The sequence below is a fragment of the Podarcis liolepis genome (assembly GCF_965112155.1).
Source record: "Podarcis liolepis genome assembly, chromosome: 1".
Lineage (NCBI taxonomy): Eukaryota > Metazoa > Chordata > Lepidosauria > Squamata > Lacertidae > Podarcis > Podarcis liolepis.
The window spans coordinates 35,261,576-35,284,934 of NC_139554.1; the positions used below are offsets into that span (position 1 = coordinate 35,261,576).

General features: G+C 41.2%; 1 protein-coding gene and 1 long non-coding RNA gene across 13 annotated transcripts in view; both read right to left on the reverse strand.

The window, feature by feature from the left end:
• LOC310710650 overlaps nucleotides 1-23,206 on the reverse strand; it is a 31,820-nt gene extending 8,614 nt beyond the window's left edge. Inside the window, exons 1-2 of one of the 2 annotated variants that reach the window (XR_014528170.1) lie at nucleotides 22,536-23,206; nucleotides 611-735 (exon numbers count right to left, since the gene is read on the reverse strand). This is a non-coding gene — a long non-coding RNA (uncharacterized lncRNA). Of the gene's footprint in view, nucleotides 1-610; nucleotides 736-1,910; nucleotides 2,532-22,535 lie in introns of those variants that run through there. The other variant, XR_014528171.1, reaches the window with a different exon arrangement.
• Nucleotides 1-23,359, reverse strand: part of NPAS3 (neuronal PAS domain protein 3) — a 625,716-nt gene that overhangs the window by 569,914 nt on the left and 32,443 nt on the right. The window lies entirely within an intron of this gene.

Genomic DNA, 23,359 nt, shown 5'->3' on the forward strand with positions numbered 1-23,359 from the left:
TATTTTTGCAATTTTTTAATTCACTTCCAGGTGTGACGTGATGCGCATGGTCACACATCAATTGGACACATGTCAATGGGGAGTTGCCTGTATCGACTTTAATTAACTAAAACTGCAGTTTTCCAACAAACTTTGAATCTGCATGCCCATGAATAGAAAATTTTGTTTCTTCTAACTCCGGCTTGTTCATGTTCTAAGGAATCGATTCAACCCATAAAGTTAACATGGTATAAGTGAAAACCTCTTAAACACAGAGCATTTTTCATCAGTAAATTCATTCCTTTAAAAGGCAGCGTCCTTCATCAGATACACATTTATGACAGTTTCATCACATAAATGAATGAGAGAAAGGAGTGGGTCGGCTGCGCTCTAGATCAACAGATTTATCCACTAAAACGACGACAAATATGATGCACTGTTTAAATGCACTATGCTTTTATCACATCCGAAGTAATCAGTTAAGAGGTTTTCATATACAGCGCCATACATGGGATGATCTGAATACATTACAGTTAACAATATATTCTCCTGGGTTATTTATGGTTTATGAAGAACCAATGCTTAGAAAAGTTCAATTAAAAATGACTTCAGTACTCCATCGTCTACTTACATCCGGGGGATTCATAGCACAACATCCAAAAATTGGCTACAGTCAACTTATCAGCTTGTACATGTCACTGACTTCATTTGACCTTTGTGGATAAGCTGCATTCATAATCATCATCCTTTATTTGCCTAGAAGCATAGGTCATCATAAAATGTTAGGAAATATATTGTTTCACAAAATAGGATGCTACAACATAATAAAATTCTATAAAACTGGGGAAGGGTAATATATGTTATAGGCTGGCATGACACAGTTGAACCGATCCCAGAACTGTTAGGTCAATTTGCAGTGCAAATTTGTATCTACAACTCTGGCTGGAAAAATTATAGCTCAAAATCCCTTACAACCTCTTCTCCCCTCCTTTCCCCCTAATGTACATGTCCCATGGATTGTTCTTAGTTCTTTGGGGTTTTTTGTTTCATTTTGTTTTTTCATTGCGCATATATATATATATATATATATGAAATGCTGGTGATTTTCATATCCAGATACATTATGGGCATCATAGAGTGCACTTTGTAGAAGAATGCCCTGTGCTTCATTGGTATAAACAATAAAGCTGAGAAGAATTCACAACCATACTTTAAAACATACGAAAGTTAAAATACTAAAACAGATTAAAATTACTTTAACTTTCTAAGCATCGGGGTAGGATTATCGAAACAAGAATGTTTTTAGCAGGTGCCGGAAAAAGTACAGTGGTACCTAGGGTTACATACGCTTCAGGTTACAGACTCCGCTACCCCAGAAATAGTACCTCGGGTTAATAACTTTGCTTCAGGATGAGAACAGAAATTGTGCTCCGGCGGCGCGGCAGCAGCAGGAGCCCCCATTAGCTAAAGTGGTGCTTCAGGTTAGTTTCAGGTTAAGAATGGACCTCCCGAACGGATTAAGTATATAACCAGAGGTACCACTGTACCGTGAAGATGCCTGCTTGATCTCAATAGGCAGGGGGTTTCAAAAGGAGCCTAGGTACACCTTTGGTAACATAGGTGTTTTCTGGCATGATAGGTGTTTGGTAACATAGGTGTTTTCTGCCTGTATAGCCAGAGAAAAAGAGCATGATTGAGATGGCTGGAGATATGCCACTCCCATAACGCCTTCATTTCTCTGACGCATCCACAGAAATGGCAGAACTCCATGCCAGCCTTGGCTTGTTACCAGGGCCACTTCAGGACATTTGTTGTCTGAGGTGAGAGACCCGATGGCTCTTCCCCTCATACCCTATACAGTACAAAGTCAACCAGACTCACAGCAGAATCTTATTTTGATCCTGACGATGCGACAACATTCTCCACTTTACCTGAGGGTGGCAGGTTAGCCTAGGGGACACATGGCAGGCCGCATAGTATACACATTTCTTTCTACTCTCTGCTCCTCAGCATTTGTTGCCTGAGGTGGCTGCCTAACTTTGCCTTGGCAAACTGCTAAATTGTGTTCATAAAGGTGCTATGAAGGTCTTGTATCAAATTTGCTTGTGATAAGAAGATGGGAGGCGTATTTAATGTTAGAAAACACAGAATCAAAATTCAAAATAATCTTGACAGGTTGGAATGGGCTGAAACTACCAATATGATATTCAGCAGAGATGAACATAAAGTCTTGCATTTTTGGTATTAAGAATCAAATGTACAAACTTAGGAAGAGGGGAGTTCTGGCTTGGCAACAGTACAGTGGTACCTCGGGTTACATACGCTTCAGGTTACAGACTCTGCTATCCCAGAAATAGTACCTTGGGTTAAGAACTTTGCTTCAGGATGAGAACAGAAATTGTGCTCTGGCGGCGTGGCAGCAGCAGGAGGCCCCATTAGCTAAAGTGGTACCTCAGGTTAAAAACAGTTTCAGGTTAAGAATGGACCTCCAGAACGAATTAAGTTCTTAACCCGAGGTACCACTGTTAAGCGAAAAGAACCAGGCGTCTTAGTTGATCATAAACTGCACACAAACCAGCATCACAAGAAGCTAGTGTGATCTTAGGCCACATTAACAGAAGCATAATATCCAGAGAAATAATAGTTCCACGCTATTTTGGAACTATCAGGCCGCATCTATCTATCCACGCTACCTATCAGGCCGCATCTGGATTACTCTGTCCCGTTCTGAATACCACATTTTAAGAACGACATTGACAAATTGAGTATGTCTAGAGCACGCCTCTGGAAACCAAGTCCTACAAGGAACGTTTTTAGCTCGAAGATTAAATTGGGACGTGATAGTAGCTTTCGCCACACACAATATGGAGTAGACCTGTTCTCTGTTGTTTCAGGAAAGTAGGTTTTTCTTAAATGTTAGGAGAAACTTAAGTGTAAGAGCTGTTCAACCTTGGAGCCAACTGCCTTGGCAGGTAGTGGAACCTCTTTGCTGGCCAGTCATTTGCCAAGGATGCTGTAGTTTCATTCTGCATTGTAGATCCTTGCTCTGAGTGGAGTGGAGAGGTGCAATTTTGGCCATCCCTTGGGCCTGCACCCTTGCATTGCACGCTGTATGGCAATGAAGGTTTCCACTGGTATAGCTCCATCTCCGCCAGCAGAACAACACTCATGTTGCTTCCCAACGCCCCTCAGCCAGATTTACTGCAGGGTTATACTTGCCTCCCAAATTCTCCTTAAAATTAGGAAAATAAAATTCTAAAAAAGCTTTGAAAACAATATGTTACTAGTGCTAACTCCCACCACATATTTATGTTTTTCTCAGAAATTTTTTTCCTGATTCTAAAGTCTACCAAAAAGATATACTGCACGTGATATATACCTCCAGGATCATAATCTTATGTTATAGCAAAATATTTCACTAGATAAGCATACACAGGAAAATGTAAAAAATATTTGGTTTACCTCATTACTATTAAAATATTATTATTAAATAGTTGTTTGCCTATTGGAACACAACTGATTAAGTTTCATGTTGTTTACAAGTATATTGTTCCCTAAACATCACAGATTATTAGAAAGTTTAAGACCAAGCTCACTGAAAACAAAAAAAGCTCCAAGTGATCTGTTGGCACCATCTTAGAGCTCTTATGATGATTTCTGTATGGCTTGGGCCAAATAATTGCATATTATAAGCAGGATTGCTCAGCTGGTTGTCAGACAGGTCATATTGATTTGTAGGGTCATATTGATTTTTTAATAATACATCTGCCAAGTCAGACTTTCTAAACAAGGGAGGAAAGGACTTTGCTTTAGAACCAGTTTGTCAGGCACATGAGAGGAGGCGGGTGTGTGTGCAAAAAGCCTTCCCCAAATTTACAGGTATTTGTACAGTGGGCCAATTCTAAAGACAGAAGAAGGGTTTCACAACATACCGTATTTTTCGCCCCATAGGACGCACCGCCCCATAGGACGCACCTAGTTTTTTGGGGGGGAAATAAAGGGGGGGAAATGTATTTCCCCCCCAGGCGCGGGAAGCCCGAGCTTCCCCCGACCCCAGCCCCCAGAACAGGCTACTGCCTGCAAGCCTTGTGAGCCGGCAGGACCTACCACTGGGCGTGCAAGGCTTGCGGACATCTGCCCGAAGCATGGGCCGTGCTCCGCAGCGCGCCCCGTGCTTCTGGCTGCAGGCTGCCGCCCCAAGCCTTGCGCGCCCGGCGGGACCTCCCGCCGGGCGCGTGAGGCTTACGGACACCTTCCTGAAGCACGGGGAGTCCTCCGGAGGGGTCGGTGTGCACCGATGCCTCTCGCTCTCCAGGCTTCAGCGAAAGCCTGCATTCGCCCCATAGGGCGCACACACATTTCCCCTTCATTTTTGTAGGGGAAAAAGTGCATCCTATAGGGCGAAAAATACGGTACATATTGCAAGGAGCAACAGAAAAGAAAAAAGCAAGAGAAAGACTTAACAAGCCTATTCTCAAATCCCACTTGCTGAGCCAGATCTCTTCTCTTCTAAAGCACCTTGCACAGAAGGGGAAAATAAATACACAAAAAGCTGTGCTTTTAAAAAACGTATTTATAAAACAGATTAACTGTTCAAAAAAAAAAAAAGTAGTAACAATATAAAGTAACTGTCAATAATAGACAGATAAAATCAGAAAACAAAAAGCATATTCAATTACTTATATGGAAAGCATTTTTTAATAAACACCTTTAGCCGGCATCTAAAACAGTATAGTGAGAGTCCCTGCCTAATGTTAATGGGATACCGCTTCTTATCTTCCACCTGTTCTGCCATTGAGGACTTCTTGGATCATTCTTTGTCTAGCTCCTCCCCCTTGACCTGTACGCACTGAAAGACTGACAACCCTAACAGACACATAACAATTTTTGTAAAAGTGCAAGCTCCGTAGATCGATGCCAACGGGACTCCACCAGCTAAGCGGTAAGAGGCAAGGGGAGGCAGAGTTGGTGGAACAATAGGAAGGAAAAGATCTTAGTTGGAATCTCATGCTTCCTCAAGAGGTTGGTTATGCCTATATATACCAAAAGAGGTGGTATATATAAAAAAACTACCTATGATAGCAATATTTATAGAACCCATCATCTCCTGGAAAACCCCAAGATACTGGTTTGTTTATATTTTTATGTTATGTACGGCTCTGTGATCTTAAGATATACAAATGTAATAAACAATAATAATAACATAACTATAACTGAACATTACCTTAATCATGTGTTAATCAAACAGTAAGAATATTGAAACTCTTAAGGCATTGCACTTCCACACTAGAACACTGTGACTATCATCTCACCACACGATTAACTCAACAGCATCTTACAGCACCTCCTTCAAACACGCTAAGGACAGTTGCCAGCTGTGAAGATTTCTGGAAGGCGGAAGCTCATCATGATAATCTGAGCAGTGCTGGCTTTGATCCGGATGTGGTTCCAGTGGAGTAGATATGGAATCTTCACTGTTTTCATGAACAGAAACTTTAATCCTTGTAGGAAACTTACTAGCACCATATGGAATTATATTATGTGGGGCTTTGTATTAGTTCCTCTTGCATTTTGCATCCTTTTATAGGACGTTATTAGTACACCTATTTAATATTTAGCCATGTTTTATTGTTCACTGGCTTATGTCAGACAGATTTGGGGTGGGGCTGGGGCTGCCTTCAATGACAAGTATCCCACATAGGATACCTACCTGAAAACCGGTAAGTAGTTTTGGCTAAACACTTACAGTATTCTCCACCCACCCCCACCCCCACCCCCGTAACCATTTATAGATTTCTCTCCTGAATCTTTTTCTCCAGTACTTTTTTGTACCACCTCTTCTTATATATTTTTCTTCCTGTTAGATCATTCCTGTTTCTCATCTCTCTGAAGGAGACAAGCTGAGAAGGAACCATCCTACAGAGACTGTCCTCTGCGTCCACTGTTATGTGTGGTGAGACAAGCATAGCCATGAAAAGGGATTTCTCCATTATGGGACCTGGTAACTAAAGTTTTAAATTCTTTGTTTTTTTCCATTTTTTAATTATCTGTATTATGTTTTATATTCTATTTCTGTACACTGCTCAGTTTATTTGTAGAATGGTTGATAAGTTCTTATACAAGCAAGCAAGAAAAGAAACAAACAAACAAACAGTATCTGGAATGCTCTCCACAGGGAAGTTCACCGGGCACCTACTCTGGTGTGTTTTGAGAGCCAGTGTGGTGTAGTGGTTAAGAGCGGTAGTCTCGTAATCTGGGGAACCGGGTTCGTGTCTCCACTCCTCCACATGCAGCTGCTGGGTGACCTTGGGCCAGTCAGACTTCTTTGAAGTCTCTCAGCCCCACTCACCTCACAGAGTGTTTGTTGTGGGGGAGGAAGGGAAAGGAGAATGTGAGCCGCTTTGAGACTCCTTAAAGGGAGTGAAAGGCGGGATATCAAATCCAAACTCTTCTCTTCTTCTCTTCTTTCAGCAGGAAGTCACCGGAACTTGGTTCTGGTACCTCACTGCCCTTTTAAGAGAACAAGGGACACTGTCAGGGAACTGACATCGGAACAGAGTGGAGAGGCTAGGCTCCCAGATTCTGCAGGAGAGGGAATGAGTAAGGGAAGAGAGAGAACGTCCTCTGGGGAAAGAAGTCCCGGTGACACCAGGAAGAAGGGAGAGGCAGAGAGCATCTCAGAGGTGAGGCTCCGAGACTCTTCCAGTGAAGTCAGCGAGGAGAGTGGAGGACCACCGCTAGGCACGCCCACTCTGCGCAGAAGGCTTCCGCGCAGAGAGGCGAGGCGAAGGTTGTCCGTTAAGGAACTCTTATGCTGGAGGAAATTTAGGAGACACCCACTGACGGATTCTGCCAGCGACTGAGCAGCAGCGCAAAAGGGCTGCTCAGCCGGGGAAAGACGCAACCACCCCAAGCAGTTGGGAACGGCTGGAGGTTTACACACAAGCAACCCCAATTCCCATGATAGACGCATTCATGGTGAGTTTCGGCACCTCTTTTTCTAGACAAATAGAACTGGTTTTTGGTGCCAGTCAAAAATATTAGTAAGATAGTAACGCTTTTTAAACACTATTTCAAAAATCTTGGGCTAGAACAGTCAGAGGGAAGATAGGGAAGAGCACTAATAATAATAATAATAATAATAATAATAATAATAATAATAATAATAATAATAATTTATATCCCTCCGATCTGGGCAGCTCCCAATAGAATATTAAAAACATAATAAAACATCAAACATTAAAAACTTCCCTAAACAATGATGCCTTCAGATATCTTTTAAAAGTCAGGTAGTTGTTTACTTCCTTGACATCTGATGTGAGGGTGTTCCACAGAGAGGGCGCCACCACTGAGAAGGCCCTCTGCCTGGTTCCCTGTAGCTTTACTTCTCGCTATGAGGGAACCACCAGAAGGGCCTCAGAGCTGAACAATGGGGGTGCAGATGCTCCTTCAGATATACAGCACTGAGACCATTTAGGGCTTTAAAGGTCAGCACCAACACTCTGAATTGTAGGTAGCCAGTGGTTCCTTGTGCAGTTTGTACAGCTATATGGTGCCCTGCGGTACACACTCTACTCCTTCACATATGGTGCTTTTGATCACAGTATTTTGCCGACTTTCCTCATGGGCTTAGCGGAAAACATTCATTATCCTGATACAAATACTGGTTAATTTTTACTATATGCTTCAATTGTTTCAACGCTGGGTGTGATATATGCTTTGATTTTCCCGAAAAGTCAACGTTATTTATGCTTCCATACTTTGGAAAACAATTACTGTTTAGGGCAAAGAATCTCTGAAGTGTGCATGTAGCAAATTCTGTGGCCAAATTAAAAAGACACAGTAGATGATCTTGAGGGCTTTTTAAGTGCTTTTAAATTAAGAAGAAACTTACATGTTCTGAAAGAAATATTACCAAATTTTAAGAGAGAACAATGCATTGAGACCCAGATCTTGCAATATGTTGTCACTTAATAGAAACATACTTGAATTCTGGTCATTTCCCTCCTCCCCAAATGATACGTACAAAGAGAAACAAATACTGTATAACAGTAAATGCAAAGTGGATGCAAGTAGATAGATATATGTTCTACAAATTTCTCGCAGCACCATCTCATAGGTCAAAACAAGGTCAATCCCCTATCAGACGGGGATCCTTCATTTCAGCCTGGAATACTTGACAAAATATCCCTTTCAAACCAAATGCCACAATATACTGGGTATCTTACTATAGTCCCTTGTTTCTTCTGGTAAGGAAAAGAATAACTCCAATCTTTTCTCAGCTGCTACAAAGCTTATACAGAGGAAATCCTACTAGGATTTCTTTTAAACTAGAATAACTCGCTGAAATATTCAGGGAAAAGAGCTCATGATAACGCTATATTCCTTTCTGAAAGCTTCATTTAGACAACTGCTAGCAGATCCCTTCATGGGCACAGCAAAATCTTAAACTGTCTCTATTTGACTCTGCTTGCCTAAGGCATTAAGTTCAATCCACCATGTCGCACCTCAGTAACTCGACACAGACTAGAAAATTCTTACAGTCAGCTTCCCCAAGGGATTTGTTAAGTTTCACATGCATTTAGTTGTGCAGTTGGCCTGCTCAAATTGATAAACTTGTTGCTCACTGCTTTCTGCTGTACTCCCCCCCCCCTTTATCACCAAGATAATAAATATGGTGAGGGAAAAGCTGTTACTGTGTTTGAAAAAGGCTCATTCAATTAAAAATTATTGCACAAGCATCACTGTTTCTTCCTCCATTCAAGAGGGGGCAATTTATTTTGTATTTGCGACAAAAATACTACTACATTTATGAGCCCAGCAAAGTGAATGGGTGAAACAGAGAGAATGGATTAATGAGTGAATGAACGAATAATAAAGGAAAAGTGCATCAGACAGATTTTTGAGAAGAGGGAATTCCTGTTTTTGTTAGTTTTTTTACAATAGCTCTCCAGCTAATGAAGTACTGAATGTTCTGGGGTATATAAACAGGCTGGCAATTTCTAGACCACTGTGGGAAGACGTGAAAGCCTCTCACATTAGGTTTGTCTTAACATTATCTCAGGGGAAAACTACATTATATTTAAATATACAGAACTGCATCTCAGATGGGTATTTATTTCTGTTTTTTACTTAAAATAAGGGAAAGCAACGTGGATTAGGACTTAATTATACGAAGAGGTTTGAGCATTCCCTAACCAGAGTGATCCCACCAAAAAAACCCCCACTCACATTGGTGCCAACGGGAGTTTTTCATTTTTTCCCCTTTTACTATTTGACACTTGGGGTGCTTTTATGGGGGAGAATCACTGTAGTCGCAGCCTCAGTTGGCAACCCCATGCTTACTTTTATTGGATTCTTTTAAAATCTCATGCAGGTCTATACACAATTTATTTAAATGCAGCATATAGCTATTCAGTCAACAGCTGCACCCCACTGGTCTAGGGAACAGAGTTCCTGCTTAGTACCTTCTTGCACACTGTTTCTTCTCACAATATAGAAAAGTTAAAACAAAGTGCAGCTATAATTCAGGGAAATGACACTGAGCCAACAAATGCATACATACAAAGCTGGTTCTGATATATAGCATAGTTTGGCACTCAGACGTTCTACTGAATTCATTGGGTTCACTCCCCTGAAAGTGTGTATAGGATTGCAACCTTCATTTGGAAGCAAGCAGGGTGTGTGGGGGAAGGAACGTGAGAAAGTGTAACATGCTGCTATAATTGAACAGCAAAGTGGGAGAAGTTAATTTTCCATTTCAAACATTTTTTGGTGATTGTCTTAACTTGCTCTGATCAGATATATACCAATAAAAAATGAGGGATCAGCATTTAGAGACTGTCATCCAGCTGTACAGAAAAGCAAACAGGCTCTGTATCGACAACCGCCAATTATTTATTTATTATTTATATCTCTATCCCTATCCCATCTCCCACTCAGAATATGACCCCCTATGTAACACCACTTAATCCATTTGATTTAAGTTGCCCATCGCTCTTACAGATTTGAAAGGCGGGCACACATTTCCCTTTCTCTTTCATTTCCAATCCCTTTGACTTCAAGATAATTACAGCAAGGCTCAAGTAAAAGATATTGAGGATTTGGGTAATAATAGGGCCATATCTTGGGAGAAGTGCACAGGCTATATAGATTCATTTTCAGCAAAGGCACTACCACCAACCATTTAAGCTAAGCCATCAAAGATATCCATGCTTTCGACTCTTCATTTCCTTCATGCAGATAATGCCGTTACCAAGTTAAAAGAAATAATCCAACTTTTGCTCACAAATGTAGGTCTTCTCTAAGAGCTAAGCAACAGCAGCACTAGAAGTTCACTCACCACTGCCTGTAAACCAATAAATGTGAATTATCTAAAGGAAGTTATCTCTCACATTGAATGTATTTTCCCCATTCAAAACCCAAAACACTTAGTCAGACGTGTTACGAACAAAGTACATGCTACTTAAATCGTGAAATCCTCTAAGAGACACATTATATTACACATTGCAAGGGTAATAAATGCTTCATGTAAATTGTGAAGAGGTAGGCAAACTATGCCAGAGCTGGTGTTTCAAAACATTCCAATTCTGACTTTCCAATACATTTCAAATAGCTCTGTCAATGTTTGCTCTTCAAACATGAGAACCTTTATTTTATGACAAGGAAATTCTCAAACACTGGCTGGAAGTGTTCCAAGTCCATTGTTTCACAATGCAGTTAAGACACACTGCTAACTTTCCAAGACGCCCCCAACTATGTTTGTAAGTAAGAGTCTTTTAAATGTGTTCCTATGTAATATATAAAGGCTGTATGCAGTGCAGTTGTTTTAAGACTTTTATTAGATGTGCAGTAAGACCTGCACCAGCAGCTGATACTTGCAGGTGGCTGAGGAAAAGACTGACCATGGCTGCCCTCCCCAACATCTGCCTTTTGCTGCTGCCAGCCTCCTCTAGAGTTAAGGATAATGGGAGCTGGCTTTATGTCATCTAGCCTGCTAAGCGTGCTCCTCCCCTCTGAACTGTATTTAAGCCAGGCTCGTTGGCATGCAAATACACCAGTATCAGAAACTTTATTATCAGTTAACGATTGCTTTGTTTTTTATCTATGTACTTAATTTTTGTAATACTGAATTTATTCTGTGTTTGTTAAATTGTTGTTGTTTTCTGAATTCAACTGACATGCTCCATATTTTGTATAGTATTCTAAGGTTCTGTAGTAAGTCACTTTGGACACAGCCCATTGTGGAAAAGCAGCATATAAGTAAACCTAAGCAATAATTAATTAATCAAAATAGAAAAAAACAAAGTCAAAAAATAAACTTAGAAATAACATTAAAACATAAAGTATGATAATTGCTTATCAACTTTCAGACAACCAAGTATGATTAGGATAATGTTAGAAGACAAATTTTGATCATAGCACAAGGCATGGTTTTCTTATTAATTTGCCCATAATATTTCTATATTTCTGTGGATTGGATATATTTTTGTAACAAAACATTTTAGCGACCAATAGCGACCAATTAGTATGCATATTTGTTTAAGAAATACGATAAACACAATCTGGAAAACTTGAGTTAAATTAATGATTTAAACCAAGTATCTTCATGTGGTGACTAAAATAATGATTTAGATCATGTTGACTAGAATAAATCCACTCTGTGCAGTCACCTTGATTAAAATTTATCAACATAATAAAAAGCATAACAATGATTAAAATTTAGTGTTTCACTTAAAAATTTGGCAGCTTGAAACAACTTCACGTTTGTGTCTTAGCACACATTTTGGGACAAGATTTGAATGAATGCAAGATTCACGTTGCATGTTTCTCAGTTGTACTTTCTGCATCCGTCAAGTAGCGGCAGGCTCATGGCCATAAATCACTGGGGAAGAGAAGGAGGGTGTGTTTCAACAGCAACAGACATGCAAATTACAAGTTAAAAATTATGTACATCAGTACCACTGAAGCAAATTTGTTACTTTTGCTTAGTGTAATTGAGTATGCGTGTTCTACTCTGAACTATTCCACTTCCTGCAGAAATCCGGTGGTTATTGGCAAAGAGCAAAGCATTATCAGCAAGAGAAATATCTGAGTGTATATAGGATGTGTGGCTAGGGAATTATGACTTAAGACCATGAGGGACGAACTAGCAACCATTCAGGTTAACGAACCTTGAATGCAGTACCACAACATAGCAGGAGAGAAATTTTGTTTTAATTAAAGCCAAGATTCACAGGAAGGCACACTCTAAACGAAATGCTAGATTATTTAAAGAACCTTGAGCATGTGAATGTAGAGATGAGCAATCCTGCTTAAATGCAACTTAAATGGACATATTACTAGTGTAGAAAAGGCATTACATCTATGCTACACTTTTTCTCTGTCATAACATTAAAAAAAATGTAAATATTTTGTAGTTTTGTGCTTCTGTCCTTTCATTTTTTTATTTTTTCCACTTATGAATGATAGCCTGTTTTATCAAATAAATCAGCCATAAGAGAAGAAACCTGGAAAAGTTTTAAGAATGTAATGCGATTCCTCCCCTTTTTGTATTGTTAATTTTAATTATGCATTGTAGAAATAAATACCTAAGTGGCAAGAAAGGTACCAGCAGGCAGCCAGCAAGAAGGCAGAGCAGCAGGAGGGGGAACAGCACTTGTACACCTGCTCTGCTCACTTTAAATAAATAAGGCAGTCAAGAAAATTTGGCAATTTCTGAATGACATTCACTTTCTGGAGTTTACCTATTTTTTAAGGAAGGACACAAAAAAAAGAGGAAAGGAAATGATTGCACAAAAATTGTGAGATTTCCTGGGAACTGATTGCTTTTGAATATCTGGCCACTTAATTTAAGTCACTTGCACAGAAGCAGAGACTTTCTGAAAATGTGGTGCTTTGCTACTCGAGCATTAAAGGATTAAGAGGTTCCCCCTCCTCTTTTTTGGAAGCCTAATTTTAAAGGGATGTTTAGTCAGATTAGGCCATGGCATACTGAGTGTGTGTGTGTGTGTGTGTGTGTGTGTGTGTAATTTTGTGGATGTTAGACATTTATAAAGATTGATTCTCTCATTTGCTTCACTTTGTTCTTGTAAGTCAAACCGATACTTGCAATTTATTAAAAATAGCATGTGTCAAAGGTATTTTGTTATGTTCAGACCAAATGGGATAGGGGCTGGGGTAAGGGCTAGAAGTATCACTGCCACAGAAATCTGGGTTACTGAAATAAAGGAAAAGTGGTTCTTCAGGAGTGGTCCTGTAGGAGATACTTGTTGCAGGCATATTTCATGTGTTTCAACAGGTTAACTTGTATGAACTTCTTAAAATAAGTCTCTCTTACGAACTTAATGCACAACTTAGAAATCAAAGAGCGTTTTGTTGGTAAAGAATAATCAAAATGCTTGGCCAAATTGACAAGGCAAGCATCTTCGGGAACAGTCCTAAATTAAAAGGAAGAAGCCTATTTCAATTCCTTGTCTGTGAGGTAAAGAACTAATAGCTTCAAACTGAATATGAATACAGTCATATCTTGAAAGTCAAACAGCTTAGTTCCTGGACGTTTTGGCTCCCGAATGTCACAAACCCAGAAATGGCTGTTCCAGTTTACAAACTATTTTTGGAAGCCGAACGTCTGACTAGGCTTCTGATTGGCTGCAGGAGCTTCCTGCAGCCAATCAGAAGCCACACTTCGGTTTTTGAACTTTTTGGAAGTTGAACTGACTTCCGGAAGGGATTCAGTTCGACTTCCAAGGTACGACTGTACAACTTTGATAGGAAATATGAAAAAGGTTTATAAATAGTACACCTGCAAAATTCCAGAACAGTCTCTCTGCAGCACATTGTGATATCAAGGAATCTCTTAAATATAAGTCAGCTAGAAAATTCATCCCTTCCACTGCAGCATCCCACAACACAATGTAAACCGTTCAGGAAGGCCATTTAAGCCTCTAAAAGGGCTTTTTGGGAGTACAGGGGGCTATGGTTGAGAAGGAAAGATTAACTGCACAAGTGGCCTTCAGCTCACACAACCCTTGTACCTAACCCAGTATTATTGTAAATTAATCATTAATATAAAGCACTTTAAAATTCAATTTCAATATGACAGATGTAACCATGTGACCATGCCCTAACTCTCCAACTGGAATTAATAGGATGCAAAAGTGTTAATTGTGGATCAAGAGCAGACTACATGATACCTTGATACACATATGCTTTGCACATGAGGAACAGCCATTCCACACTTTTTCCACAAAAAGCTGAAACTAAATCTGTGTTGTGCAAAGACCCAGACCTGAAAATCTACCATTTGTGCAGATAAGAGAACTGATTTTTTAAAAATCCAAGGCTGAGGCATATTTTATGTGCTGGACTGATTAGAAGGTGCTTTGGCAGACGCAGGTACAGTGAAGCTGGGGTTTGGTGGGTGGGCATTGTACACACAGTTAACAAATAAAATAAGGCACAAGACACCAGTGCTGGGATCAAAGAAGGCCACAACTTTATTGATTACAGATGTACGCAAGTTTTGGTACTGGGTGGACAGCAGGAGTTGACCACTGTCAGGGGTCACCCTACAATGTGCATCATATCTGGGAGTCACCCCCCGCTGACCACTGGTAGTGGGTGCTAAGGCCCTTCTGCCCCTGAGTTGGGAGCCTGGAGAGGAAGCATCTCCCCAGGCTCCTCTAAGTGGATAACCCTTTCTGGCAGGATGGGGCCAACCCCCTACCCACCTGGATCCAACCCAATGCCTCATCTGCCAGAAAGTTGGGACAATTGCTGTGAGGTAGGCAAAACCCACAGATGGGCCCAATTAGTCCTGGCCCCAAATATGGTGACTGATTACATCCTACTAACTGAGCAAGCCTACTAACCACCTTACCCCATTAATGGCCATCATAAAGGGTGGGCGGGGAATTCAGTGAAGACTGCCTATCTGTCACTCCATGTGGCTGGCTTAAAAAGCCAGGGAGCAGACCACCCCAAAGCCACACCCCTCTGCTTGCTCATGATTGGCTCTGGAAGCCTTTGAGCATTTCCCAACTTCCAATGCAACAGAAGAGGCCAAGAATGGCCCCTCCTTCCGCACTATAGCTGAGAAGGAGGAAGAAACCCCAGCCCACCATAGCCAAGCCACAAGCTGAACTCCCTGCAATGCTATGGGCAACGGGTATTCCCAGAGTGACTCAGTTCACACTTAGTGTGAATGAGGAAACAAGCAGGTCTCAGCTGCTTTGCTTCTTCCCAATCGTTTTGCTACTGCACTTTGCTAAATTAAACCATGGTTTGGCTTAGAGCTTAATCTGAACTGAGGCTTGTGGTTTGCTCTCCAGACAAATCATGAGCTGCATCGAAGATTTGTGAACTAGGTCTTTCTCTCTTAATGAGGATGTGAGGACAGCGTCTGGTATCTGTGCTATTGTTTATAATGTTTTCCCCCACAGGAGATTAGTTGCATATGAGATATGTTGATCATGGCCATTCATAGGTAGTTTTCACAAGTTTCTTTCATCTACAGTCCCAAGATTCATAGCCTTTCACATAGCAGATCAACTTACTTACTTAAAGTAGCATTTCATATCACAACAAATACAACAAAAGTCTTCCAAATCACCTTCTCACAAATAGAAAAATGTTGATGAAAACGACTTGTTGCGTTTTCTTTCTGAACCTTTGCTTCTAACTTGGTTGTTTTTTTAAAACAACAACATTATTCTAAACCAGCAGTACTGTTAATACACTGCATTGTGGGGAGCATTCCTTTATTCTGATGTCATGCTCAAAGCCTTCCTTCTCAGAAGACTTCTTTTGTGTACTTACAACCAAGAAGCACCAAAAGAGAATTCAGAACAAGCAGAGTTATAAATGCCCAATTTAGTAAAAAAAAATTTCATTTAGTGAAGACAGTAGAGAGAGAAAGACAACTTTATTTTTTAGATGTGATCAGTTAATATCGTCCAATTAAAAGTAAATACTTCCCCCGAAGTTTAAAAGTATTGTGTTTATTTTCACACATTAGTTGGATTTGAAATTCTTTGCATTATTGTACTGTATCACAAGGAAGTCAGCTATCGTTTCATGAAAGACTTTTTCATTCCTGACTGGCATCTTCTCAATAGTAGGGGCCCAGGCACACCGCTCTCTTCCAAGCAAACCTTTCTACTCTTGAACAGTACTGCATTCATAACTTACTTTCAGCTCTGCAGGGCAGCAGCACCACGGAAAAACTACTCCATCTAAAAAAGTTACATCATTGCAAACAAGTACTTGGCCTAGGTAGATGAATGCCTCATGCACTTTTCACACACAAAACACATCCAGAAATCCCTACCGCAGACACTCGTTTCTACAACCATGTGTTATCACAGATAGTCATTTTCCTGCTATTCACATTTTGATACGACTCCAGCCCTGTTTTAGGGCTGCTATAAGAAAATATTTTAAGGCCGAAACGAATTAAATGGGGGAGGGGAATCAGTTTGGAACAAAAGTACAGAACTACAGTGGTACCTCGGATTAAGTACTTAATTCGTTCCGGAGGTCTGTTCTTAACCTGAAACTGTTCTTAACCTGAAGCACCACTTTAGCTAATGGGGCCTCTTGATGCTGCTGCGCTGCCAGAGCACAATTTCTGTTCATATCCTGAAGCAAAGTTCTTAACCTGAAGCACTATTTCTGGGTTAGCAGAGTCTGTAACCTGAAGCGTATGTAACCTGAGGTACCACTGTATTAGTGTGCTCCAACACCAGGGGAAGGAATTCAGCGCCACACTCCTCCGATCATTCCATCAACGCAAGGATTTTGGCTTGACAAAAGGAATGATCACTCTCTCCTGCTCACAACATGCTGTTTCAGTGGTTCTCTCAGGCCTCCCAGAGCCAATGGTAAAGGGGCACATGGGGGGGGGATGAGGAGAGGAAATCCTCACTGCACAAGTGGAAGTCCTTGCACAGGGCTTCTGCTGATGGGATTAATTAGCTGAATCCCACTCTGGGGTTCTAGACTTGATTCTGAAACATTAGGCCTTAATGAGTAATATCACATAGCTGAGCCAGGAACTTGGCAGGTGGTTCCAAGCAAATTACTAGCTCTGGGAACAGTAATCATTAATTGCACTGGGCTATTGTGGGAATGAAGAAGATAGATGTTACAGGCAATGCTAAAAATGTATATATATTTTTATGGTGCATTTTTAATAATATTGTGTTTCCAACTGTCTGATGAGCTGCACATGAAACAAACTTTGTCCTTTAACTGAGAAAATATTTTAATTGTGGTGGTAGTGGGGAAATCACTCACTATACAAGATTAGACTTAACGGCTCATCAGTTTAATTTTATGAATCCTGAGGTGCTAACCCAATAATCTAGACTACTAGCAACTGAGTGACGACAATAAATGTTGACATATTTTGTCCCCCAATGTAACCTTTTGGAAATAATTTAACTCCTTTTTTAGAACTTTATATTAATCCTATAGTATTCACTTTAGTTTTTTCCATTTTTTAAAAAACACTCAACCTCAGTGTTGTCCGTGCTATTTTTAAAGCATGGAAGTTTCACAAAATGGTTTGAGCCCTGGGGCGTTTCAAATTGAAGACATTCCTTTAAAAAAAATCATTTTAAGTTTCAACTCTGGCCTACCTGCCCAGAGGATATGCTCAGTATTACCATGCCACAGATGTAGGTTAAATTTCCAGTCTGTCTCTAGCCTCTCAGGCTGGCACAACCTGGGGTGAGAGGGACGACTCTTGTTATCATACAGACACCACTTCAACTGATTAAGGAGAAGCACTGATAGGTTCCAAAGAGATTCCCATCCTCCACGCCAAGGAGTCTGCCTCTTTGAGCATGGCAAAAGGTTAAAGCAGGTTGAGATGGAGTATATCCTCAGGGCTCCATCAGGGACATGAAAGACAACCCAAGAAAGCATGTTATATTACAACAAAGACATCAAATAATTTGAGTTGGTTAGCTACTTTCTGGGTCTCCAAATTTCATCAGCCATTTAAAATGTCTACTGCATTTATTTCCTTCCTTCTTCCAAAGCTGGAAGCAGAGCGATCCTTGGGGACGTTAATAAAAGCTGTATTTAAAACCAGAAGTGTAGGACCAGGATGCTGATGAATTCACATAATGGATGAAAAATCCGCCCTTCTTAAATTGAACTGAAACTAGAAACTCCAGGTAAAAATTCTAACAAGAAGATGCTCCTCGTTTCATCACAGCACACTTTTAGCAGTTTCTTTAGCACTCTAAAAGCTGGTATATCAAATCAATCTACAGTACAAGAGTTTAATATTTAACCATTCAAAGCTTTTAGCACAAATCAGTTGTGCATCCTCTACTGTTCTGACCCATTCTAGGATGTTACAGTTCTGTATTAGCCTGTATGCTCTCTGTCATCACATTTGCCTGAAACAGAACCAAGTGGCTGTCACAGAGCAGCTCTGCCTACATTGCCAGGCGGAGCAAAGGCAATACATGCAATTCAAGACTCCAGACCTATTAACATCTTGTCAAAACTGCTCACTCAGAATCAGGTAGCATACTGAGTAAAGCTCAGAAGCAAGCAAGCCAATTCCTGGTACACCTGTTCACTATACAGACTGACTCCTGGTCTAGCTGTAGCCAAAACTTCCTTGCTGCTTCTCTTATTTACCTGCCTTGCCACATCTGCCTGAGTCTATTGATCACCAAAACTAGCATCTTTATTTTGGGTGTCTCTGTCTCATGAAGACTGGCAGGTGATTCCATATTGTCTACTGGATTATCTTTGATCTTGCTTGATCTTACTACTACTTCTGCACAAGGTACCAACTTCTGCTCAGAGTACCTTGATATATGCCTTTCTTCTTGGACAGACCTGCCAGTTTCTGATTTGACCAGAGTTTTCACTGTTTCCACACATAAACACATTTTGATTTGAGACAGTACAATTCTCAAATAGTGCCCGACCCTTTAACTGTACTTTAAGCATGAATCAGTGTCCATATTTCAAAGTTCTTGGTCTGCATGCTGCAGAGGAAAGAAAAACGGGTGGAGAGGGATGAGTGTGGATGTAGATCAGACAAGCAAGTCAAAAGACTGTGATGTGGTTCCATAGCAACAACCAGTCAAGTGCCTTTCCTCCTCATAAGGGCTAGCACAAGACACTGTGCCACCTGAAGCAGACAGCTCCACCGCTGAGCTCCTGCCAATCCTCCTCCTCTCCCCCACCACTTGCTTTTAAATAGAAAGGCATTCTGATCAAAGTTGTTCTTAGACAGTGGGACAAGCACCATTGTCACTTTTGCAAGGCAGCAAAAATCCTCTTTTAAATGTCATTGAAAGAACTTCTAGCTAGCCACAGAAAAGTAGGGCAACCAAAATGGTCAAAGGCCTGGAAACGATGCCTTATGAGGAACGGCTAAGGGAGCTGGGCATGTTTAGCCTGGAGAAGAGGAGGTTAAGGGGTGATATGATAGCCATGTTCAAATATATAAAAGGATGTCACATAGAGGAGGGAGAAAGGTTGTTTTCTGCTGCTCCAGAGAAGCGGACACGGAGCAATGGAGCCAAACTACAAGAAAGAAGATTCCACCTAAACATTAGGAAGAACTTCCTGACAGTAAGAGCTGTTCGACAGTGGAATTTGCTGCCAAGGAGTGTGGTGGAGTCTCCTTCTTTGGAGGTCTTTAAGCAGAGGCTTGACAACCATATGTCAGGAGTGCTCTGATGGTGTTTCCTGCTTGGCAGGGGGTTGGACTCGATGGCCCTTGTGGTCTCTTCCAACTCTATGATTCTATGATTCTAAGTAGTGGTGGTGGCGCCATTCTCTCAGGCATAGGAATGAGGCTGGTACTCTAGAGAGTCCCACAAGAGATGGCTGGGTGGTGGCAACAAGAGATGGATTGGTGTGCCCGTCAGTGAGACAAACAAGCTAATCTGCTGCTGCCTGCCCCCCTGTCTGTGCCAATTGGCTCAGTTTGCCAAATGAAAGCAAAATATGAGACAGCAGCAAACAAGAAGCATTATTCCCAATAAGCGAGATACATGAATAGAAACTGCTTTGCAGTCATCCACTGGGATATATACCAGTGTAATCTCTCTTAAAGCAGTCATGAACAAAACGGATGAAGTACTGAGGTCTGTGGAAGGCGACTGGGATGGCAGAATGACAGGAGAACACTTGTGGACTGTCACAGAACCACAGCCAAACAGCAGCAGAATGGGTGCAAATGTACTGTTACTTCAAAAACCAGTGGGGTTTACATTTTGTGCAGGGAGAATCACACAACTGCATATTGTATGAATCTGCTTTGAAACTGACCCATGATGGCTGTAATGACAGAAAGACTGTCATTTTATAGCCCAGCCGCTAAGTGGTTACTTGATGCTGAGGACAAACCACAACAGAAATCTGTAAGGGCCTTGTGAATATCCGCAATTATCCCTATTTATTAAGCTGTTGCTAGAATCAGAATGCTGAAGTAGACAAACAACTGGTTGTCAAAGAAGACAGTTCTGAGAGAATGGGAAGGGGCGGGTGTGGTAATGGCTGAGGTCTGCACCATTACATGGTTCCACACAGACATTTAAAGCACATGACTTCCCCCACAGAATCCTAGGGACTGCAGTTTCACCCTTAAAAAACTACAATTCTCAGCACTCTTAACAAACTACAGCTCCCATGATTCTTTGGGGGGAAGTCATGTGCTTTAAATCTGCACTGGATGTGTTTTAAGCATCTGGTGTGGCTTCACCCAAATACCTCCCCAAGGCCAAAGCTACCACAGATTCGAGCTTTAAAGCGGCTACCATACACTACATGAGAGAGAGAGAAAGATTTATTTCCCATTGCCAAAGAGCAACTACAATAGTCTCTTGTTGAGGCTCACAGCGACAGTGATTAGAAATATCTGCTTCTCTTTGAAACCCAAAGATCATGCTTTGGGGTGGGGCTGGATTTTGCCAAGGTGAAACTCAGACCTCAGAACCCATATCCTGGAAAGCAGAGACACTGCCTTACCACCACTTTAGCACGAATTCTTATTCTTGCCATCTGTGCAGTAACAAAATGAAAGGGAGAAAAAGACATTCTGGTAGAATGGCTGCACAGTGACAGTGGGGGTATAAACTGGAACCGGTGGTTGTGTGAAAATCACTGCTTGTTTAGGGCTGTTGTGCTGATAATAAATGGCTTTGGGGCAAAACATTCTCATCTATATATACACCTCTATCAGAAAAGAGCAAAACAGGCCAGGGTGTTAATAATGTGAAATATATATACTGCTAAAAATTAAATTGAAATACTATTTTCTAAATACCTTCCCACACATAAGTGGCCTATTTTTTTCTCTCCCTCAAGACAGTATCAGTTTATTTCAAATTTAGAGATACTGGCCTTGATTCAAATTCATGGCAGTTATAGAAACCAATGTTCCATGGCTTGATTCAGGTGGCAAGCATTAAATCTTTTTCCTGCTGTCATGCAACAACAACTTTAATACAAATTAGCACTGCCAAACTCAGTTTTCTGAGCTCCAAAGTCCTTGATGCTACTCCCTGAATTTTATTCATTCTTTCACACGGATTGTGCTCTTTTGAAATTGTTGTAGCTGACAACAACAAGAAGAACAACAACAAAACCCACCTTTTAATAACAATGGATTCTGCACTATAATTCACCATGCTGGAAAAAATTTAACAGGCAATCTTCATTATTTTAGCTGAGGTAAAACTCAATCAAAACCATGCACCGTAATTTCTTATTTGGAAATTGGTTTTCTCAGAGTCAGATCCTCTCCTCAGCCTGATTGTTTACACTGCCTCCAACCTGTCAGTCAATAATGATTTCATAAATTTCATGCTACCAAGTCAGCTTTCATGTCAACTTCTCTTTGGGCTTTTCGGCACAATCCGTCAAAGTATGTTCCAAACTCATTTTAACCTTTGAATGATATTCCCATAAGACCATTTTCAGTGACAATAGTGTAATATCTGATTTGCACACAACAGATGGGGGATGGTAGCCCTACTGCTGTGCCTGTTCCATTAAAAAAAACAAAAACCTGGCTAGAGGGGCACTTGTACACATGAAATGGGGAGCACATAAGATCTATTTTATTTATTTAATATCTTAAATTTGTATACAGTGATATATTGGGTTAAGAACTTAATTCGTTCTGGAGGTCCGTTCTTAACCTAAAACTGTTCTTAACCTGAGGTACCACTTTAGCTAATGGGGCCTGCTGCGCCACTGCTGCACGATTTCTGCTCTCATCTTGAAGCAAAATTCTTAACCCGAGGTACTATTTCTGGGTTAGCGGAGTCTGTAACCTGAAGCATCTGTGTGTGTAACCTGAAGTGTGTGTAAACTGATGTACCACTGTACTGCTTTTCATCCGAAGATCTCAGGGTGAATCATAGCATAAAAATACAAAATTAAAATAAAGTATACATAACAAAAACAAGAAAACAAAACAAACCAGTAACACACACCGCTCCCACAAGCACATTTAAAAGCACATAGAATGTTAATCAGCTAAAGTCCTGGTTAAAGAGAAACTATTTCACCCGGTGCCTCAAAATGTATAATGATGGTGGCCAGGCGAGCCTCCCTGGGGAGAGCATTCCAGAAACAGGGAGCCACTGCAGAAAAAGCCTGTTATTGTGTTGCCACCCTCTGGACCTCATGTGGAGCTGGCACACACAGAAGAACCTCAGACGATCGCAGGGTCCGGGTCAGTTCATATGGGAAAATATGATCCTTGAGGTCTTGAACAGCTTATGGCTCTTAGGTCAAAACCAGCACTTTAAGTTTAGTTCAGAAAGGGTGCAACCTAAGCAGAGCCCAGCACATGCTGAAGCCTTCTATGAAACTGGTACCCATGATTTTGAGAGATGATGAGCAGACAGATCAAATATAGCTCCAATGCTAGGTGGGGTTGGAGAGGAGGCACGGTTTCAATTCCCCCACCATACACCAAATTGGGAAGACCTGCTTTTAAACTCTTGAATATTTTACCAGAACAATCTCGCACTGTGCGGAGAGTGGGGTGGCGGTGCAACACTGGTGTCTGAAGCGGAATTTGTGTTTCCTGGAGGGGGGCTTGTGAGTGAGGTGTGCCTGAGCTGAAATGAAGGGAGGGTCAGCAACACTCCTTGGTTGGCTTGACCCAATGGAGCAGTGACAAAGCCTGAAGTGGAACTAGCGGTTTGGTAGAACTGACCAGCTGCTAACGGTGTGTGTGTGTGTGTGTGTGTGTGTGTGTGTGTGAAGAGGTGTGACTCCATGCGAGGTGGGAGGCCTGTGTGACTTAGGTGCTACAGGGAGTTTAAAGTCACCCAGGAGCCCAGGTGCAAGACAACCGGACAGAAGGGGTGGCCAAAGTGATCCA